We start from the raw sequence: 19,268 nt of genomic DNA on the forward strand, positions 1-19,268 counted from the left end.
GGTCTAGATTAAATTACTATTAAGGGGGATACAAAAGTGGTTGAAAGACTGTGCTCAAGAAGTGGTTCTCAATGGTTCTCTATCATCTCTCTAGGGGGGTGATTTAGTGGGGGTCCATCAGGGATCTGACCTGGGTCCAGTACTATTCAGTATTTTCATTAATGACTTGGATAATGGAGTGGAGAGCATACTTATAAAATTTGTGAAGGACACCAAACTGGGAGGAGTTGCAAGCACTTTGGCAAATATGATTAGAATTCAAAATGACCATGACAAATTGGAGATTTGGTCTGAAATCAAAAAGAAGAAATTCAGTAAAGACAGTTGCAAAGTTCTATACTTAATAAGGAAAAACCAGATGCACAACTACAATTTGGGAAATAACTGGCGAGGCTAATAATAAGGAGTAAAAGATCTGGGTGTTATAGTGGATCACAAAGTTAATATGAGTCAACAATGTGATGGAGTTGTGAATATCAGGGCGTATTAACAGGAGTGTCATATGTAAGACACCAGAGGTAATTGTCCCACTCTATTCAGCACTGATGAAAGATTGGACTATCTCCACTTTGTCCATGAGGAGAGCGACAAACAACAAAAGATTTAGAAAACCTGACCTATGAGAAAAGGTTAAAAAAACAGGGCATGTTTAATTCTGAGAAAAAAGGCTGAGTGGGGACCAGAAAACAGTCTTCTAATATGTAAAGGACTGATATAGAGAGGTACTGATCAGTTGTTCTCCATGTCCACTGAAGACAGGACAAGAAATAAAGGGCTTAATCTGCAGCAAGGGAGAATTAGGTTCAATATTAGGACATTTTTCTAACTATAAGTATAGTTAAGCACTGGAATAGGTTTCTAAGGGAGGCTGTGCAATCCCTGTCATTAGAGGTTTTTAAGAACAGGTTAGACAAACACCTGTCTGGAATGGTTTAGGTAAACTTGGTCCTGCCTCAGCATAGGTAGTTGGACTAGATAATCTCTTGAGGTCCCTTCAAGCCCTACATTTCTATGATTCTGTGCATCCATAATCTTTGTGTAGTGACTCAAACCCACAACCCTTGAAAAGAAATTCAGCATGTTAACTAATTTTGCACCTTGGTTAAAAGAAAGAAAGAAAAAACAAAACAGATAATCAAAAACATAATCAAAAGGTTACTTCACAATCACTTCAAATCCCACTCTGGCACACCAGTCATTATTAGTCCTTCAGGAATCCATTGCCATTGCTCTTCAGAGTTCACTGCGTCCCGCTGCTCATGTGGAAGGTGGTTAAGTACAGGAAGTTAAATAAAAATCTCTGTGGTATTGCTTAGGGGCCAGTCTTTAGAGTATATAATGAAAATCAACATCTGTGCATTCCAGAGACTTCAGGTGTTTCACACTTCCTGCTACTAAATTTATGGAACATGCAAATGAAAGTAAAACAGTTAAATGCTCTTTAACAACAGAAGCATTTTGTCATATTTCAATCACATTACTCTAAAGAGTTGATTAATTTAGCCACCATGCAGGATACCTTAGGTGATGCTTCTAGTTGAAATAAAATAGAGACTTGCATATTTTGATAATGTTACATCGTTTTGATAGCAACAATACAAGCAGCTTTCCATTTCTGTGCAGACCAGTTTTCAAGCAGGAGGTGTCTTGTGCTTCCCCTTAATAATGAATCAAACTGAGTGACATTTCAAATGGCAATCATTTCCCCAGGAGATGCAGCTGCAATCTTAGTATTTTCTGCTCTCTCTCTCCTTCTGATTTCTCTTATCCACAGTATGAGGCAGCTGAATATAATGCAGGAAACATTATCAGCAACAATGCTTCAATTAATGCTGAAGGAAAATGAATATTTGTCTACAGAAGAATAGATTTTAGAATACCTATGGGATCTACTGTACTTTAAAAACTGAAGCCATTTTGCACATTTACTGAAGTGCATTTAACTTCTGTGGTTATGCTACAATTAGTTAACCCTAGCAAGGTAATAAGTGCCATAAGGAGTTTGCACCCTCCTTTATTAAGGCTGTTTACTGCATGCTAAATAGTCTGGGTCTGTTAAAAACACCGGCTGTCTTGGCTGTGACGTCTCTAAAGTTCCACACCTCACTTGCTGCATTGTCTCAGGAACCAAAATTTCATGACAGCATCTCTCCTCCCAGCACAGATCTCAAATTCATATATGCAGAGCCATCCTCACAACCACAAGGTGGATTGCAATGCTGATGTAGAAAACATGTTTGGAGAGCACTGTTATTGGTTCATGGGCAAGGACTCTCAGATACGTGCTGAAAATACGTCTAGAGCCACTGCCATCAGCAAACCTACAATGTTTTTCCTTATGCATGTGGCACCAAACATTGATATTTGGTGTGGTTCTACTACCTGTCACTACGTGACATAAAATGTTCAGGAGAAATGAGCCTTTGAATAACTGCCAGAGTTGAAAGACCATACATGTGGCAGGCTAGAAATTTCAAGGCTGTAGCTACACTGGGGCTAAAACCATGTTACCTGAACTGATTTAAAACACAGTTCTAAACCACCCTGGGGTAAATTGGTTTAAACACAGCTTAACTGGTTAGGTAAATCTATGTTAGCCTAGAGATGGGCTCAGGCAGTCATGTTTTGGTTTTACAAAAACCTTATTTACTGTGTTTTGCTTGGCAAGTGACAATACTTGCTACCTCCATCTGGAATCTTCTAGATACGGACAGTAGGTCTATACCTTTTACTGAGCATACCCTCCATCAGTCCCCAGATACTCTCAACATCTCTCTATCACTTCATTCAACCTATCCTGCATCCTCCCATCCAGCTAGCTAGACTCCACTCCTACTAGCACACTCCTTCCCCAGAGCCCCAGTGTCCACCCTGACACCACCTCCCTATACACCCTTGTTTTCTTTGGTCTTCTCACACATTCTTCAAGGGGATCTGAGATGGCCACTCTCACACCCCAGCATCTTAAGGGGAAAGGCTGCTATGGAAAGGCTTCCACTTTCATGATCCATAGAATCGTCAGGGAGAGGTTGCAGAGTGACCTCTCTGCTAAACTGGTGGCTGGACCTGTGGGAAATGATGGGATGAATCCAATGGCCAGGCAGAAACACCAGGAAACAAAATTAGGACCTGTGAGGTTTGGATTCTGCACTGGACTAGCCCAAATCTAACCCATCCTTATCCAAATTTCATATGGGACAGGGATTTGTGGGGGTGAGATTTGAGGATTTGAGTACATGCTAACTCTTAAGATATGTGATGGATTTTTCTGTGGTAAATTATTCCACCTGACAGTCACAAAAATAAATATTTTTGCCCATTTGAACTGAGTAAAATGCATGAAAAAGATAGACAATTGTGTATCCTCATCCCTTTTCTGTCTCAGGATGACTCTATTCCTAGTACGTAAATGCTAGAGAATTGAACAAATGTCCCATTCATCTTTCTGATGAAAAAAGTGGACAAACAAAACTAAACAGCTATCCCCATACCCAAGCTTGCTACCAACCACCACCAAACTGTACTCCGAAGTGCTTATTTATAAAGATAAATAAGAACCAGGACTTCCCAGCCTGTCATTTCAATTTGCTATATCAGGGCAGAATATTTAAAAATATAATTTCTATAGAAATATTGAAAGCCCATAAACCTTGAGAGATTTGCCAAGATCATCAATCAATATGGCACAAATTAACAAATGACAGTTTCCAAGCCTCAACAATTGCTAGGGTGCAGATGCAAAAATTAACCACAGAAATTCTTTGTTAGACAATGTTCATGGAGGAAGAAATTGACTTGTGTCAGAAAAGTTAGGAGGAATGAATTAAGATTGGATTTTATTGGAAAAACTGGCCTTAGAAAACGTTGGATTTTAACCGGCAACGTTTGATCAGTATTGTTATAATTATGTTTATTATTTGCATTATTGTCATGTCCAAATGTCTCAGTCACACTGGGAAGTCTTCAGAGCCAGCCTCCCAAGCCAAGTTGACAGACTCAGGCTCGTGCTCTAAAAATAACTACATAGACAGTGCTTTGAAGTTGTTGCTCGGGCTAGAACTCAGGCGCTGAAGCCTAGGGAGGGGGATGGGCTTCAAAGTCCGAGTCCAGCCGGAGCCACAGCTTTCAAAGAACTGTGTATGCAGCTATTTTTGGAGAACTAGCCCAAGTCTCACAAGTTCAAGTCTGTTGACCTGAGCTGGGAGGCTCGCGGCCGTAGGCTGTATAAACATACCCACTGGGGCCCTGTTGTCAACGGATTGGGAGAAACAGCCCCGGTGCAGAGATGCTTACCATCTAACTTAGGACAAGACGCTACCGGTGTGTATAAGTAGAAAGCAGAGTGGGGAGGAGGTAAGTGTTATTTGTGCTTGTATAATGGAAATATCTAGAGATTCCAACCTAGTTCAGAGCCCCGTTGTTCTAAACAGGAGCTGTATAAAACACAGATAGATGGGATCCTGGCATCCAAAGAGATTCCAATCTAAGTAGAGGAGACATTAAAAAGGTGGAAGAAAGGAAGCATTATTACCCTTATTTTAGAAATGTGGGACTGTGGCACAAAGAAGCTGATAATACCACCTAGCGCTTATCATTAGTAGATTTCAAACCTTTACAAAAGCGGTCACTACCATTATTCCTATTTTATAGATGAAGAAACAGACACAGAGGTGAAAAGTAACTTCCCTTAGGTCACCCGGCAGGCCAATGGCAGCACTGGGAATAAACCAAGGTCACCTGAATCACATTCCAGTGCTTTGCCAAGTAGGCCACATGGCCTTTAGATGCCTTGCCCAAGATACATAAAGTCTGTGGTAAAGACATGAACATCTTTCTCAGGGGAAGGCAATTATTTTTTGCCAAGGTCCAGATTTCTTGGTCAAGGTATAGTCAAGGTCAGGACTCCAGAGAAAATAATAATTAAAAATAACAATAATGATAATAAGTAAATACAAAGATTTGGGGATCCATTCAAAAGTGTCTGGTGGTCTGTATTTGGCCCACGGTCCCCCTCTTGACTACCGCATACTCATCCAATGCCTTAATCATCCTTTCTCTAGAATTTCTATGTGCACAGTTTACTTAAAGTATAAGCTCTTTGGTGCAGTGACCAATCTTTTTGGGGCTCAATGTGGGCTTAGTCCATGACTTCGGCTTGTAGGCTTGCCATAATACAAATAACAAACAACAACAACTTGCAAGTTTGCATTTAGGAAACTCTTTTAAGATGTTATTAAATGAGAGACATCAGTGGTGCCAGTAGTCCCTGTCCATTTATGCTAAAGTTCATCCTTTATTCCAAACTCTAGTCTCTGGTTTACTTGTTGAGACTATCACAGGTGATAAAGGTTATCTAATCACTTCTTCCATGTGGCTTACAAGAGTTTATCTTTCACTATATACCTGATAGTGTTGCCATCTTTGGTCAGGAACAAGGTGATAAGGAGCCCATTCTGGTCAACTGGAAAACTCCCCTTGACCTCAAGGGGGCAGAATCAGGCCTTGTGGTAACCATGGACAAATCCTGGTAGCAGCTTTTTAAAGGAGGACTCCAATGATGGGGCCCTTAGATTGGTTAGACAACCTTATACCTTTGGTCAATGATATGTGTTCTATGAGAAGAACATTTAGGAAATGATGCTCATCCACCGCACTAAACTCTTTCACAATAATTTAAAACATAGAGAGACAGATCCTTATTTGGTGTAAATGAGCACAGCCCCACTGACTGCAGCAGAGCTCCATTGATTGCTGTCCACAGAGTAATGCCATGTTAAATTAGCTGAGGATCTGTCCCTATCTCCAGCCAGTACCATGCAATGCAATCAATATAGCAATAGTAAAGCCATAAACTACTGATGTATAAATTCATTCCTGGATTAAAAAATAGTAGAGCAATATGTTAAATACAACCCTGTGATTGAATAGTTAACAGCAAGGTCTGTCTCTTTTTCATGCCCCGTTCCCCTCCCCCCCCAACAAGACTTTTTCATCAAAAAAATAAATTGTTCAAAACATGTTGACCAGTTCAATGGGGAATGCAGCACAAGTGAACTGTTAGGGGACTTACGAATGAGTCAAAGGACTGAATTGAGGACAAATCAGTACTGGAAAACTAAGTGTCTGTTATTCAGTGAGAACTGGCAACCCGGCCAGCAGCTGTGCAAACTTCACAGAATGCCCCGTCAATGTGCTTCTTCCCTTTCTGGAGATATTCAGGTTCCTTGCCTATCTGTTCTATGGCCTTTTTATTATTTTTCAGAAACACTCGTTGAGAGTTAACTGCAGTCAGCTTTTATTAATTTGGACGTAGAGCCTCGGCTGGTTTTGTAAGCCGGTGTAGCTCCATTTACATCAGGGAAGCTACACCAATTTACACCAGATGAGAATCTCACCTAGGAAGTGAACTGAATTTTAGTGCCCAGGTTGATATAGTTTCTTGTTCTTATTTATTGTATTTTCCCCTCATATACTTATGATCTAAAATAATAACGCAGCCCTCTGTAATACTTGTGTTGTTTCTAAAGACTATTTTTCACAAAGCTTAGAGGGGGAGAGGAAGCTTTTTTAAAAATGGAATAACACTGTTCTCTACCAAAAATATTTAATCATAATTAAATTAAGAAACATTTATAAAACGTTCAGTAATAAAATAAAATGGGTTGGAGAGCACAAAAGGGGAAAAAAAGGACAGAAAGGATTAAGTGGATTCATATAAAGAATAGATTCTACTTAATGAAAATTTCCACAGTGTTCAACATTTTTATTATGGTTAATAGCACCGCGCTTCATTTTTGTCTGCAGTAATTGTGTATCCTTAATGAATGGGCACTCTTATTTCCCCATTGAGCACTGACAGAAATTAATAAACCTAATTCTGTAGGTTTAAGTTTAATTCTGGTGAAATATATAAAGTAGTTACATTTTCACTTAGCAACTAACTGGAACAGAAATGGGCTTAAGCTTCTCAGCAACTTAATAGGGAGCAAATTGGGTTTTCTTTTTTTTTTCTCCCCCCTCCAGCACTTGGGTCTATTTTCATTGCTGTGTGCAATAAAAGACATGTCATGGCCGGTGAGGCTGAACAGAACCTAGGGTGAGTGTTGTAAAAAAGTACAATTACTAGACTTAGCCCTTTATTCCAGTCTAGTCGTTAATGATTGGTGAAGACGATCTCATCGGTTTACAGTTTGATAGAGACAACAAGCAATCAAGAGAATCAAGATAGACAACGAGAAAACAAATGAAGCCACCACAGTAAACACCAAAATGGGGTGCTCTGGGGCTGAGTAATTGTCGTATGTAGAAATAAAACAAGGCTGCGTTGAAGGTGGGTAATGCACTGTGCAATTATTTGGGATTGTTTAAAATAAAAATAGTATTGAGTTTGATTTTAGGTAAACAGGTCTGACAGTGAAATTCTGGAATTACACTAGGTGGAATACAAGGCAGAATCTGACCCCCAAGGAGTTCATTTCACGCAGAATGCTCGGGAGTCAGACTGTCCCTCAGGCTAAGATCTTATGAGTTAAACAGAGTGGACCTAGTTTATACCTAGATAGGAAGCCTGTAAGAAAACCCCCCACAGGCATTGCATGAAGTGGTGTTGGTGATTTACCAGTGGCTGCTCTTCTCTCTGAACTACTGTGAAGCAAGGGCCTGGCATACTGTTTGCTGTTGAGAGTTGCCACCTTTTGGAGGCCAGCTGAAACTCGTGTCCCGATCACCTGTGGCCATTAAAAAGCCCTAGTACTTTTTACAAGAATAGGGATGTCTTGGCAAAATTCCACTTTGGGTAATAATGATATGCATTTTTCCGATCTACATTTCTACCCTGAAGTTTACATATATGATGGGCCAGACCCTTACCTAATATAGGTACAGACAAGCAAAAATAAAGCTTGCTGCCCTAATTTCCACTCTGTATTAGAGATGCTGGGAGCACAGCAAGGGTTGACAATGAGCAAAGATTGTGAGGATGGGGAAGGTTGTAAGAAAGGAAGATCATGAGATTCTCCTATTGCTGCATTATCGTCCAGGTACCTTGGTTAGATCCTCTTTATTTTTAGGAGAATATAAATATAATTTAGTTAAATGATGTTTAATATTAAGACCTAGGCCTGGGAAAGAGGGTGGGTTGAAGGACAGTGATGGAAGTGAGCCTTGAGGAGGGATCTGAAGAGGGAGAGGGAAGTTGCAATGGCAAACATAAGAACGGTCATACTGGGTCAGACCAAAGGTCCATCTAGCCCAGTATCCTGTCTTCCGACAGTGGCCAATGCCAGGTGCCCCAGAGGGAATGAACAGGGAATCATCAAGTGATCCATCCCCTGTGGGCTCATCCCAGCCACTGGCAAACAGAGGCTGGGACACAATCCCTGCCCATCCTGGCTAACAGCCATTGATGGACCTATCCTCCATCTAGTTCTTTTTTGAACCCTGTTATGGTCTTGGCCTTCACAACATCCTCTGGCAAAGAGTTCCATAGGTTGACTGTGTGTTGTGTGAAGAAATACTTCCTTTCATTTGTTTTAAACCTGCTGCCTATTAATTTAATTTGGTGACCCCTAGTTCTTGTGTTATGAGAAGGAGTAAATAACACTTCCTTATATACTTTCTCCACACCAGTGATGATTTTATAGATCTCAATCACGTCCCCCCTTAGTCGTCTCTTTTCCAAACTGTAAAGGCCCAGTCTTATTAATTAGTCTCCTCATATGGAAGCGGTTCCATACCCTAATAATTTTGGTTGCCCTTTTCTGAACCGTTTCCAATTCCAATATATCTTTTTTGAGATGGGGCGACCACATCTGCATGCAGTATTCAAGGTGTGGGCATACCATGGATTTATATAGAGGCAATATGCTATTTTCTGTCTTATTATCTATCCCTTTCTTAATGATTCCCAACATTCTGTTCGCTTTTTTGACTGCAAGGAAGGATGTCCCAAGGCCTACTGGAGCAGCATGAGACAAGACAAAAAGTTGTCTGTAGGTAAAGACCACCAGGGGAGCAAAAAGACAAGCTGGAGTGGTAGAGGGTTGGGCAGGAAACAGAGGAGCAAGCAGCAAGAAAGGAGGAAACCGTGGTTTGTGAAGAGCAGCTGTGGGGCCCTGAAGGTGAGGATCAGGAATTTGAATCTGATAAGAAAGGCAATCAGGTACAAAGACTCAAAGGTATCAAGCAAAAAGTGGACAAGAGTAGCAAGAATCAAGGCAGGAGTTAACCAGGACCTGGATCAAGGTTTCTGCAGTATGGAAGGAGACCACAGGATGCATTTGAATGGTCTTAGAGAGGCAAGATTTGGCCTGGATAGGGAGGAGGAGGAGAGAGAAGAACCAAATATGATACTAAGGTTGCAGGCCTGGTTTCCTGGATAGTGGAGTTGTGGACAGTGTTAAAGGGTGTGGGGAGGGTTTGTTTTGGAGTTCCATTTTTGCTCGTTTCATCATTTGCTACGCTCTAGTTTGAAAAATATCTACTTTATCTAATCCAGAAGCAGAAACAAAATAATGTGACCTGGGTGACCACTCGAGCACGCGCACGCGCGCACACACACACACACACACACAGTCAAAGAAAACAGCTCATGAACAACCTATAAGACTTCATTATTCTCAGCAGCCTGTAACGCACAAGGCAGACCTAGGCTCTGAATCCAAAAGGAGCTGTTCCAATGAGAAATTAGATGAAATAATGTATTAATGTGGGCATTCCTGGGGGAGGCATGATAAAAAGCTGCTATCAGGAAAGGTCAGTGGCAACTGGGAAGCCTACACTGGGTTGCCTCTGCCAGCTTATATCAACTCTGCAATCGTCCGATATTGAAAGGAAAGTATTTTGTGGGAGGTTACTGAGGGAAAGGAAGCAAACAAGACAGTGAGATACACAGGACGTAGGCAGGGTGCTGAAATGTAACAGGTATTCTGAAACCTGAAATGTAACAGGTATTCTGTTCAGGGTATTGCAGAATTCTTTCATCTGCCGTGCATCCAGATCTCTAGCTAGCTTGGGCCCTGGGTTCTGCTACTGGATCCATGCAGGTGAATCTAGTGGCAGATTCAGGGCCTATCCATATAAAATCTCCATCACCATGGTATCTGACTGCTAAAAACATTATAAAGCTATACAAATTACACAGGAAACTATGACAAAACTAAGTGCCAAAGGACAGACCCTTGGTCCCTGAGAAGTATCAGACTAAGTGGCTTGATGTTCAGAAGAGTTGAGTACCCAGCAGTACAGCTGATCAAGAAATGACTCTTCCCCCCACCCCACCTCAGGAATTTTTTTTTTCCATTTTTGTCAAAAATGTTCACAATTTTTCAGGTTTTCATTAAGACTATTCAGGTGCTGCAAGCCAAAAAAACCCCAACAACTTATTTCAGGTGGTCAATTTTTCAGCAAAAACCACAAGTTTTCTATGAAAGCAGACTTTCGGGGGGAGGGGGGGGGGGCAAAATCTTCCATTTTGGCCAACTTTTTTTTGTAGAAAAAAGTTTGCAGGAAAATGTTTTTATCAGCTCTGACAGTGACTCCCATGTAAGCCACTTATTCAGGTTCCTAATAATGGACTTGGGAGCCTAATTTCAGGAACCCACTGTTGAAAATGTTGGGCTATATTTTCCCCTTTGCCTCAGAAAGGCATCACTCCTTGCCTGTTCTCCATTGCTCCCATCAATACTCTTCCTATCCCCTTTCATCAGGCCAACCTGTTGGGGTACCAGGGCCAAGGCTCCACCCAGTGGTCACCCCTTTCCACCTGCCTGCTCGGGGTGGTACAGTAATACACCTGTAGCACTTGCATAGGCTTAGGCATCTGGACCTAAGTCTGGAGAGGACACCTAAATGCATAGAGATGAGGACTTATGCACCTGAGTTGCCATATAGACTGCGCCATGATTTCAGCCTGAATTAATTTTGTTCTGGACTTAAGGAGATTGCACTTTATTGTTAAAAAAAATGTAAATGTGAGAAGTTCTATTGTGAACAGTGGTGGGATGATGCAGAGGCAATGGAGACTGACTCCCGGAGCAGCACTTCCAAGTTTGGGCACTGCGTGATTTGTTGCTATTGGCAAGATACAACAAAAGCCATGGCTTCTATTCCAGGATTTCATCTAATAAAGATTGAAGCAATTTCTAGTCAAAGACTGTATCTTAATTCTTTTGGATAAATGGTGTTTCCCCAAGGCTGAATTTCGTTCCATGTCCTAAACATTTCCCAGGCAATAAAACAGTCATGCAAATCAGACAGACATACACCTTAATGTGCCACATACAAAATATGCTCCAACATGCTGAGGATCAAATTCCGCTGCCTTTCATACAGTATTACTCTTTGATTGCCGCACCCCCGAGAACACTTAGGAAAGGCAGCTCTCTTGCAACCACAGGGCTTTCCTGGCTGTGAACAGTGTGATGATCTTCCTGCTCAGGATGCAGTTGGACAGAGTGGTGCACCACCTTCTTCTCCTCCCTCCCGGACTTTTTCATTTGAAGAGACTCCGATCGCACTCCTCTGCAGAAGAGCTTCCCTGCACGCAGCGCCAGCAGGACTGTGAAACTGTTAGGATCACATTCCATAGTCAATTTCACACAACCGCCGGTGCCACAGGTAAAATGCAAGTGCACGGGAATATGATCTGAGTCAATTTGTTTTTTCAGATGCTAGTGCCTGATCGTTACATGGGGAGAGACAGTGACAAAAAAACTGGGAGGAAGGCACAAAGAGGAGAAAAGGGGAGAGAAAAAGAGAGAAATGGAGACAGGAAAAGGGGAGGAGAAATTCTGGAGGAAAAAGGAAGAATGGAAAAAAAGAAGAAAAAGAAACAAGGACATACAAAACTGGGTGAGAAAGATGACCGTGGTTGGCTCAAAGTCATGTCAGAGGCCTGTCCTACCAGTATAATGGCAATGCATTAGGGGAAATCTGGATTCATTAATTGTCTCTTGGGCTGGTAGGCTCTGGGAGTGCTGTGTGATAGAACACCTCTACCTAGCTAGCTCATCTCGCACTTCTGCAACTGCCAGTTCAGGTGCAGCAATTATTGGGCCCATAATACGTGAGCCTGAGAACAGGAGGACTCTGAAACTTGCATTCTGAGAGGTGCTCAGAAGACCCCTTGGAAGACAGCAGAGGGAAACAATATGACTTACTTTCATATCCCATGTATACTTCACACTACAATGCTGTAGAACTACTGGTGGGTTTCCAAAGTCTGGAATCACAGATGGTTCCAGGTGTTCTCCTCTGTTGCACTGAATCTCTTTTGCCATTGCAGCTTTGCTCTAGTGTCATCATCTGACACATGATGAAAGCCATTGCTCCCAGAACCACATATTTTCTGGAGGGAACATAATAATTAATGAAGTAGTGTGACCCGGAGTACTCTGAAGGCTTCACACTTGGTTTAGTGCTCATGACAACAATAATTAGCCAGGACTAGTCATAACGGTTTTTAAAAATTAACTTTAAGAGGGAACTAGTTGGCTCAGGGATTGGTAATGAAATGCAGAGTATTTTACCACCAGACCGCTGGTTCCAATGCAGCCAGGGCTGATTGCAAGTAAATCTTAGTGCTCCTCAGTGGTCTAGGTGAAATGGGTTGGTGGGGCAAACACCAATTTCTAATAAAGAGACATCCACATGACATGAATACCTCCTTCAGAGGGGCATTTTCCACAAAGGCCAAAGATTGGCATGGAAACTAATTTGCTTCTTCACCCATAATAATGATCTCTCCAGACACTGCACATTGGCAGGCCCATGCTAAGCTGTACTACATCTCTGGATAAACAGAGGCCTTTGATCTCCAGAGTTATCAGTTCTCTGCATTTTCCAAGCCATGCTTCCACCTAAAGTGGAAAAACAAAAGTGACGAAGGGCTTATCACCACAATGGGGTAATGCACACGAGAGGGGGGCGATTTCTAAAGCGCACAAACAAGTGGCACAAGAATTGGTCCATGTAGAACCTGCTGGTGTGCACTAAAGGTTCCCTAGTGCACTTTAACACAGTACTGCTTGAAGGCCATTCTTCAGTGAGTATTTTTTCACTTATAAACTGAAAATTACATGCTGATAATATGAATCAGAATCCAAATACCAGTTACACATTTGGGCTGCAAAATATCCATTGAGCCAACATCTAAATAGGGAGATAGGATAGAATTGTAAATACTCCTGTTCATTTTTAACGTGTTTAGGTATACGAGAGTGGCACTTCATGACTTTTACACAAAGGCCTGTGCAATGCTCATCTGTTCAGTATCATGTTCAGTGCACCTTATTAGCCTTGTCATGACAGATCACTCTCAAGCCTAGCACTTGTTTATGCAACATACAGAAGTACTCCGTTTCTCAACACCTGGGAATGTCTTTTTGGTTATGCTTTCTGAGCTGATTTATTTATCTGGGTGTACAATACACATAGGCCAAGAAAGGAGCCCTAGCCTAAATACAGATGATCCAGGAAAAATGGAACATGGGGCCCATCTCGCCTCATTTCCGAGTTTGCAGAACAAAAAGCCAACAGTTAAGATCTTGCAAGATCAAAACCATCCTGGTTTTTATTTAACTTTATTTGAAGGCGAAATGGGCCCAAACTGGACCTGTTGACCTCTCATTCCCTCTCCCCCCAGTTGCTCTACATTTATCTACACTAGGGAAACCAAATAGAATAAGGCCTGGGGAACCTGTGGTTTCAGCTTTAAGTTGGTAAAACCCACACCATGACAAGGCTCTCTTTTGTCATTCTTTCAGACACTCATTTCTTTGCAAATCTCTCTCTCTCTCACACACACACACACACACACACACACACACACACACACACACACACAGAGATAGAGAAAAAAGAAAAGAAATCAACATGGTGTTATGTATTAATGCATAAGGACACGCAGAATTCTAAATTTAACACACCAAATACATCTCACACATTCATACGAAAGCAAACAGCTCAGTGACAGCTGAGATTTGTTCCTGTGTAGCCGCAGTCAACTGCATTGCCAACAAATTACAGGTGTACACTAGATGAGCTGATCAAAATAGGATTACTAGGAGCAAGATGACGTATTTGTGTGCATAGCACATTCATGCTTAGGTGCACTTGTGCAGCTGGAATATATTACTCCATTGTGGGGTGCTTTTAACCAATTTTTGAGAGATTTAATCCACCATGTAGCTACTACCAAAGCTGCTTTAATGAGGTCTTGTGCTGCTACAGGGGATTTAGATCTCCATTGAAATGCATTGGCTTGCATCACAGGCAACTCGTATAAGAAGCTTTAGTGATAAAGGCAAGGCTGACCAGATGCACGTTATAGAAAGATAATAATGAGACTAGGGCTCTAGTCAAAAGTTTGGAAGATCCTTTTGCGTCTACATTTCAATGAGAATTTGCAATGTATGATACTATAAATGAGCTCTTTGGCTCTACGTAGATCACTGGCCTCCACTGGACAGGATAAGAATTGCTCAGCTGTGCTCCTTACATCCTACATTGCTGACAGGTAAAGGAGACTCTCGCTTAGTTCAGGTGATAGGAACCTGTGCTTTTGGAAATAGGGTGGTCCATACTCTGCCCTGGTTGTCCCCATGAAATTAGGAATAATCACAGACTATAGCAAAGTGGTGCCTTTGAATTTTCTAGTGCAGAGCTTCTCAACCTTTTCCTTTCTGAGGCCCCCGCCACACGCTATAAAAACTCCACAGCCCAGCTGTGCCACAACAATGGTTTTTCTGCATATAAAAAACAGGGCCGGCATTAGGAGGTAGCAAGCAGAGCAATTGCCCTGTTCCCCATGCCACAGGGGGCCCTGCGAAGCTAAGTAGCTCAAACTTCGGCTTCAGCCCCAGGTATCGGGACTTGGAGCCACAGGCTTCAGCCCCAGGTGGTGGGGCTTTGACTTTCTGCCCTGGGCCCCAGCAGGTCTAATGCCAGCCCTGCTTGGTGGACCCCCTGAAACCTGCTTGCAGCGCCCCTGTGGGTCCCGGATCCCTGGTTGAGAACCACTGTTCTAATGGTCACTCACAGCAACCCAACCCAAGTGTGGGTCAGGCAGCTGAGCACATCTACCTTTCGGACTGACCTGAACTGAATTGTAGAGCATCTCCTTCTCCATGCTTCTCGCTAAGAAATATATTCTACAGAGAGATCACAGTGAAATCTTCTATTTCTTAACGATAAAGGTATTTCCTCAGCTCAATGCACCAGGAGTTATGCACTGAACTCTCAGGTCAGCTAATCGTGAAAAGGATCTCTCTCCGAGGGTTATACTCCCCAGTTTTCAATTACTGTTACATAAAAACCCTTATGTTTAATTGCATTTATTGCATTTCTTTGTTTCTGAAGCCCTTGCAGAGCCCCTGTGATCATCTCCAGCATAGCCTTTTATAAACAGGTCACACAGAGATGATAGCCTGCTGATGCAGCCACATGCTGTTCTTCCACTGGGTAGCTCCATTTATCCTGGTGGCGTCATAAGAAAGAGCAAGAGCATTGCCCGATACTTCTCCAGGTCTCATTTATGTCCTGCGGCTTGTCCTGTATTTTGTACTCCTTTACTCTTTGAAAAGTGGAGTATATGGGAGATCTTTAGATTTATTTTTGCTTCCATACAGGCTGCGTAGCGGGTAGATTGTCAGGTACGTTCTTGCCCATACTGCATATTGAGGAGGAGTGGGTTTTCTTACTGGAGTAAGAGGCCAGTGAAGATTATTTTTTGCACCCTGTATTTCCCAAGCAATATTTTAACTATTTCTCGTCTAATAGTAAAACAGCTCCACAGCAGCAGAGCTCTCCTTTCATTGAGCTATTGTTACAAATAACCAGCTTTGTAGGCCATGACGACTCCAAGACCTGAAGCTGCATTGCTCAGATTTACAGTACCATGTAAGCGGATGCCACCACACAGGGCCGACCGTAGCAATGTGCCATGCTCACTATTTCAGGGAACTCAGGTGTCCCCGGGGAAGCTGGGGGAAGGGCACTCCTGGGACTAAGCAACTGGCACTTGGTTTTCCCTACAGATCATTATCTTTCATTTTCAAATCCAATTCCTGCCACCGAGCATTCCTTTTAAGAAAAGAGAAAAACATCTCTCTGGCTCTTGCTGCATGGGGAGTGTTGTGCAGCAAAGTTCTTGAATCAGTGCAGGGGAGGGTATTGTTTCACACCAACCCTTCAACCATTGGTTCCCCTAACAATGAAATTAAATTATATTAGATTACGTCAATAGTCAAGATCAACTACAACTGTGTGCTACAAGCTTGTGCAAGTAGTCTCTTATTTAAATGAATCGCTGGGTCATTTTAATCACTTAAGTGGCTTAGCCTAGCAAAGCCTGCCCTTCGTTTCGGTTTAAGAGGCTTCCCTACCTGCACTCATCACTACTGAAAGAACAATCCTGCAGCTGGGCTCCATACAATTGGGCCCCGATTCAGCAAAGCATTTAAGCACGTGATTAACTTTAAGTTCCATTGAAGTCAATGGTCTTAAGCGCCCGGGGAGTTCAGGGGAGGCAAAGTGCAAAACAGCCACTTAGAGAATGAGAAGGCAGCAGAGTTAGGGAGGAGAAAGACTCTGAGCTAACAAAATACAACCCATGTAATATTTTCCAAGGTGCCGAAGTGACAAAGAACTAAAGTCCCATTAGCTTGGGATACTAAGTCACTTCGGCACCTTGGAAAATATTGCTCCCACCTACACAGCATAGCCATGCTGTGCCCATGTGTGCCTGGCCCTTCGGAGTGGTCTTCATAAATCCAAACTTGTTTTGCTGGCTCTGCAAACCTTGAAAGAACCTTCAGGCTCTAGAAGGCTATTCCTATTCTACTCCTAGCAAACCAAGAGATCTCATGGTCACAGTTCAGGGCAACTGCACCTGTGTTCCAGCCAAGGGCCACTCCAGGCTTCCAGCTCCCCAGCTGTTGCGTTTCTGGGTGGACAGCCTTGTCTGTCTCCCTTCTGACCAGGGGATGTCCTGGTTACTCAGTTCCCTAACTACACTATGATATTCTCAGCACAGACAGATTGCCCAAGGACACTGCTTGCTTTCTCTTCAGAGATGCTTAACAGCTGTAACTGCTACGGTTATAAGGTACCATGCAACATGTCCTATGCAAGCCTACTTTATTCTTAAGGTAAAAAGCATGACAGAGAAAACACATTAAAAACAATAAAAGAACCTTCACACATGCTAATACGCTTACCAGAATCAACCCCAACCCTAACATGGATTCTGCCAAGATGCAGTCCATCAACCCCCCCACACAAGGGAATTCCTTGTGGTTACCAGTTCATCACAGCCTCAGCTCAGAACAAGCACACAGTCCTTCCAACTCTGCCCTGAGGATTGGAGCCCTCCATAGACCAGGGGTCTTGTCCATTTGGACCAATAAGACAGACATGAGTTAGTTTAAAACTAGGTTATTTCTACAAAAGCGCTTTCTTTGTCTCTTGGTCCCTGGAGAATCCAGTTTGAAGTAGCATATACATACCTTTCCAAGGGGTGACTTCAAAGGGTCAATAAGGAAGAAAGTTTTCTACTTTTCTACTAGAGAAGGCGCATACAGTACCACAATAACACATACACAACTGCATTTTAAATACCATGTACCCCACAGGTATTAATCCTAATTCAATAAGATTCAACTTTATTCAGTACAGTTCAATCAGGATATTGCAGGAAACTGTCAGTCTGTCACACTGCCCACAAAGACACTGAGTGAAGGTCCTTGAGGAAGACTGGGGTAGGGAGTGGCTGGCTGAGGGAGTTCCCCTGGGAGATTAGAATCCATCCATTTGACTCTAAGAGAACTTGAAGGGGCTGATTTACTTTCAGTCCCTGAGAAATGAAACTAACTCAAAAAATGTTGCAGCCAGCATGGGGGAGTTCTGTATTAGACCTTATCCTAACAGATAAAGGAGGACTAATCACAGAAGTAAAAATTAGGGCTGTCAAGCGATTAAAAATTAAGTGCAATTAATCGTGTGATTAAAAAATTAATCACGATTAATCACGCTACTAAACAATAAGAGAATACCATTTATTTAAATATTTTTGGATGTTTTGTACATTTTCAAATATATTGATTTCTGTTACAACACAGAAAACAGAGTGCACAGTGCTCACTTGATATTTATTTTTGATTATAAATATTTGCACTGTAAAAAACAAAATAAATAGTATAATACAAGTACTGTAGTGCAATCTATCATGAAAGTTGAACTTACAAATGTATAATTATGTACAAAAATAACTGCATTCAAAAATAAAACAATGTAAAACTTTAGAGCTTACAAGTCCACTCAGTCCTACTTCTTCTTCAGCCAATTGTTCAGACAAACAAGTTTGTTTACACTTGCAGGAAATAATACTGCCCACTTCTTTTTTTGCAATGTCACCTGAAAGTGAGAACAGGCATTCGCATGGCACTGTTGTAGCTGGCGTCGCAAGACATTTACGTGGCAGATATGGTAAAGATTCATATGTCCTTTCATGCTTCAACCACCATTCTAGAGGACACATGTCCATGCTAATGATGGGTTCTGCTCAATAATGATCCAAAGCAGTGCAGACTGACGCATGTTTATTTTCATCATCTGAGTCACATGCCACCAGCAGAAGGTTGATTTTCTTTTTTGATGGTTCAGGTTCTGTAGTTTCTGCATCAGAGTGTTGCTCTTTTAAGACTTCTGAAAGCATGCTCCACACCTCATCCCTCTCAGATTTTGGTAGGAACTTCAGATTCTTAGACATTGAGTCGAGTGCTGTAGTTATCTCTCGAAATCTCACATTGGTACCTTCTTTGCATTTTGTCAAATCTGCAGTGAAATTGTTCTTAAAACGAACATGTGCTGGGTCATCATCCGAGACTGCCATAACATGAAATATATGGCAGAATGTGGGTAAAACAGAGCAGGGGACATACAATTCTCCCCCAAGGAGTTCAGTCATAAATTTAATTAATGCATTATTTTTTAACGAGCGTCATCAGCATGAAAGTACATCCTCTGGAATGGTGGCCGAAGCATGAAGGGGCATACAAATGTTTAGCATATCTGGCACGTAAATACCTTGCAACACTGGCTACAAAAGTGCCATGTGAATGCTTGTTCTCACATTCAGGTGACACTGTAAATAAGAAGCAGGCAACATTATCTCCCATAAATGTAAACAAACTAGTTTGTCTTAGCAATTGGCTGAACAAGAAGTAGGACTGAGTGGACTTGTAGTCTCTAAGGTTTTACATTGTTTTGTT

The 19,268-nt window shown here is 42.0% G+C and overlaps 1 long non-coding RNA gene across 1 annotated transcript in view; it reads left to right on the top strand.

Moving 5' to 3' along the window:
• The first annotated feature begins 4,114 nt into the window (after window positions 1-4,114).
• The window catches only part of LOC141996879 (uncharacterized), a 43,349-nt gene continuing 28,195 nt past the window's right edge, over window positions 4,115-19,268 (top strand). Inside the window, exon 1 of the long non-coding RNA XR_012641639.1 lies at window positions 4,115-4,353. This is a non-coding gene — a long non-coding RNA (uncharacterized LOC141996879). The remainder of the gene's footprint in view (window positions 4,354-19,268) is intronic.

This window comes from Natator depressus, chromosome 12, assembly GCF_965152275.1.
Source record: "Natator depressus isolate rNatDep1 chromosome 12, rNatDep2.hap1, whole genome shotgun sequence".
NCBI lineage: Eukaryota > Metazoa > Chordata > Testudines > Cheloniidae > Natator > Natator depressus.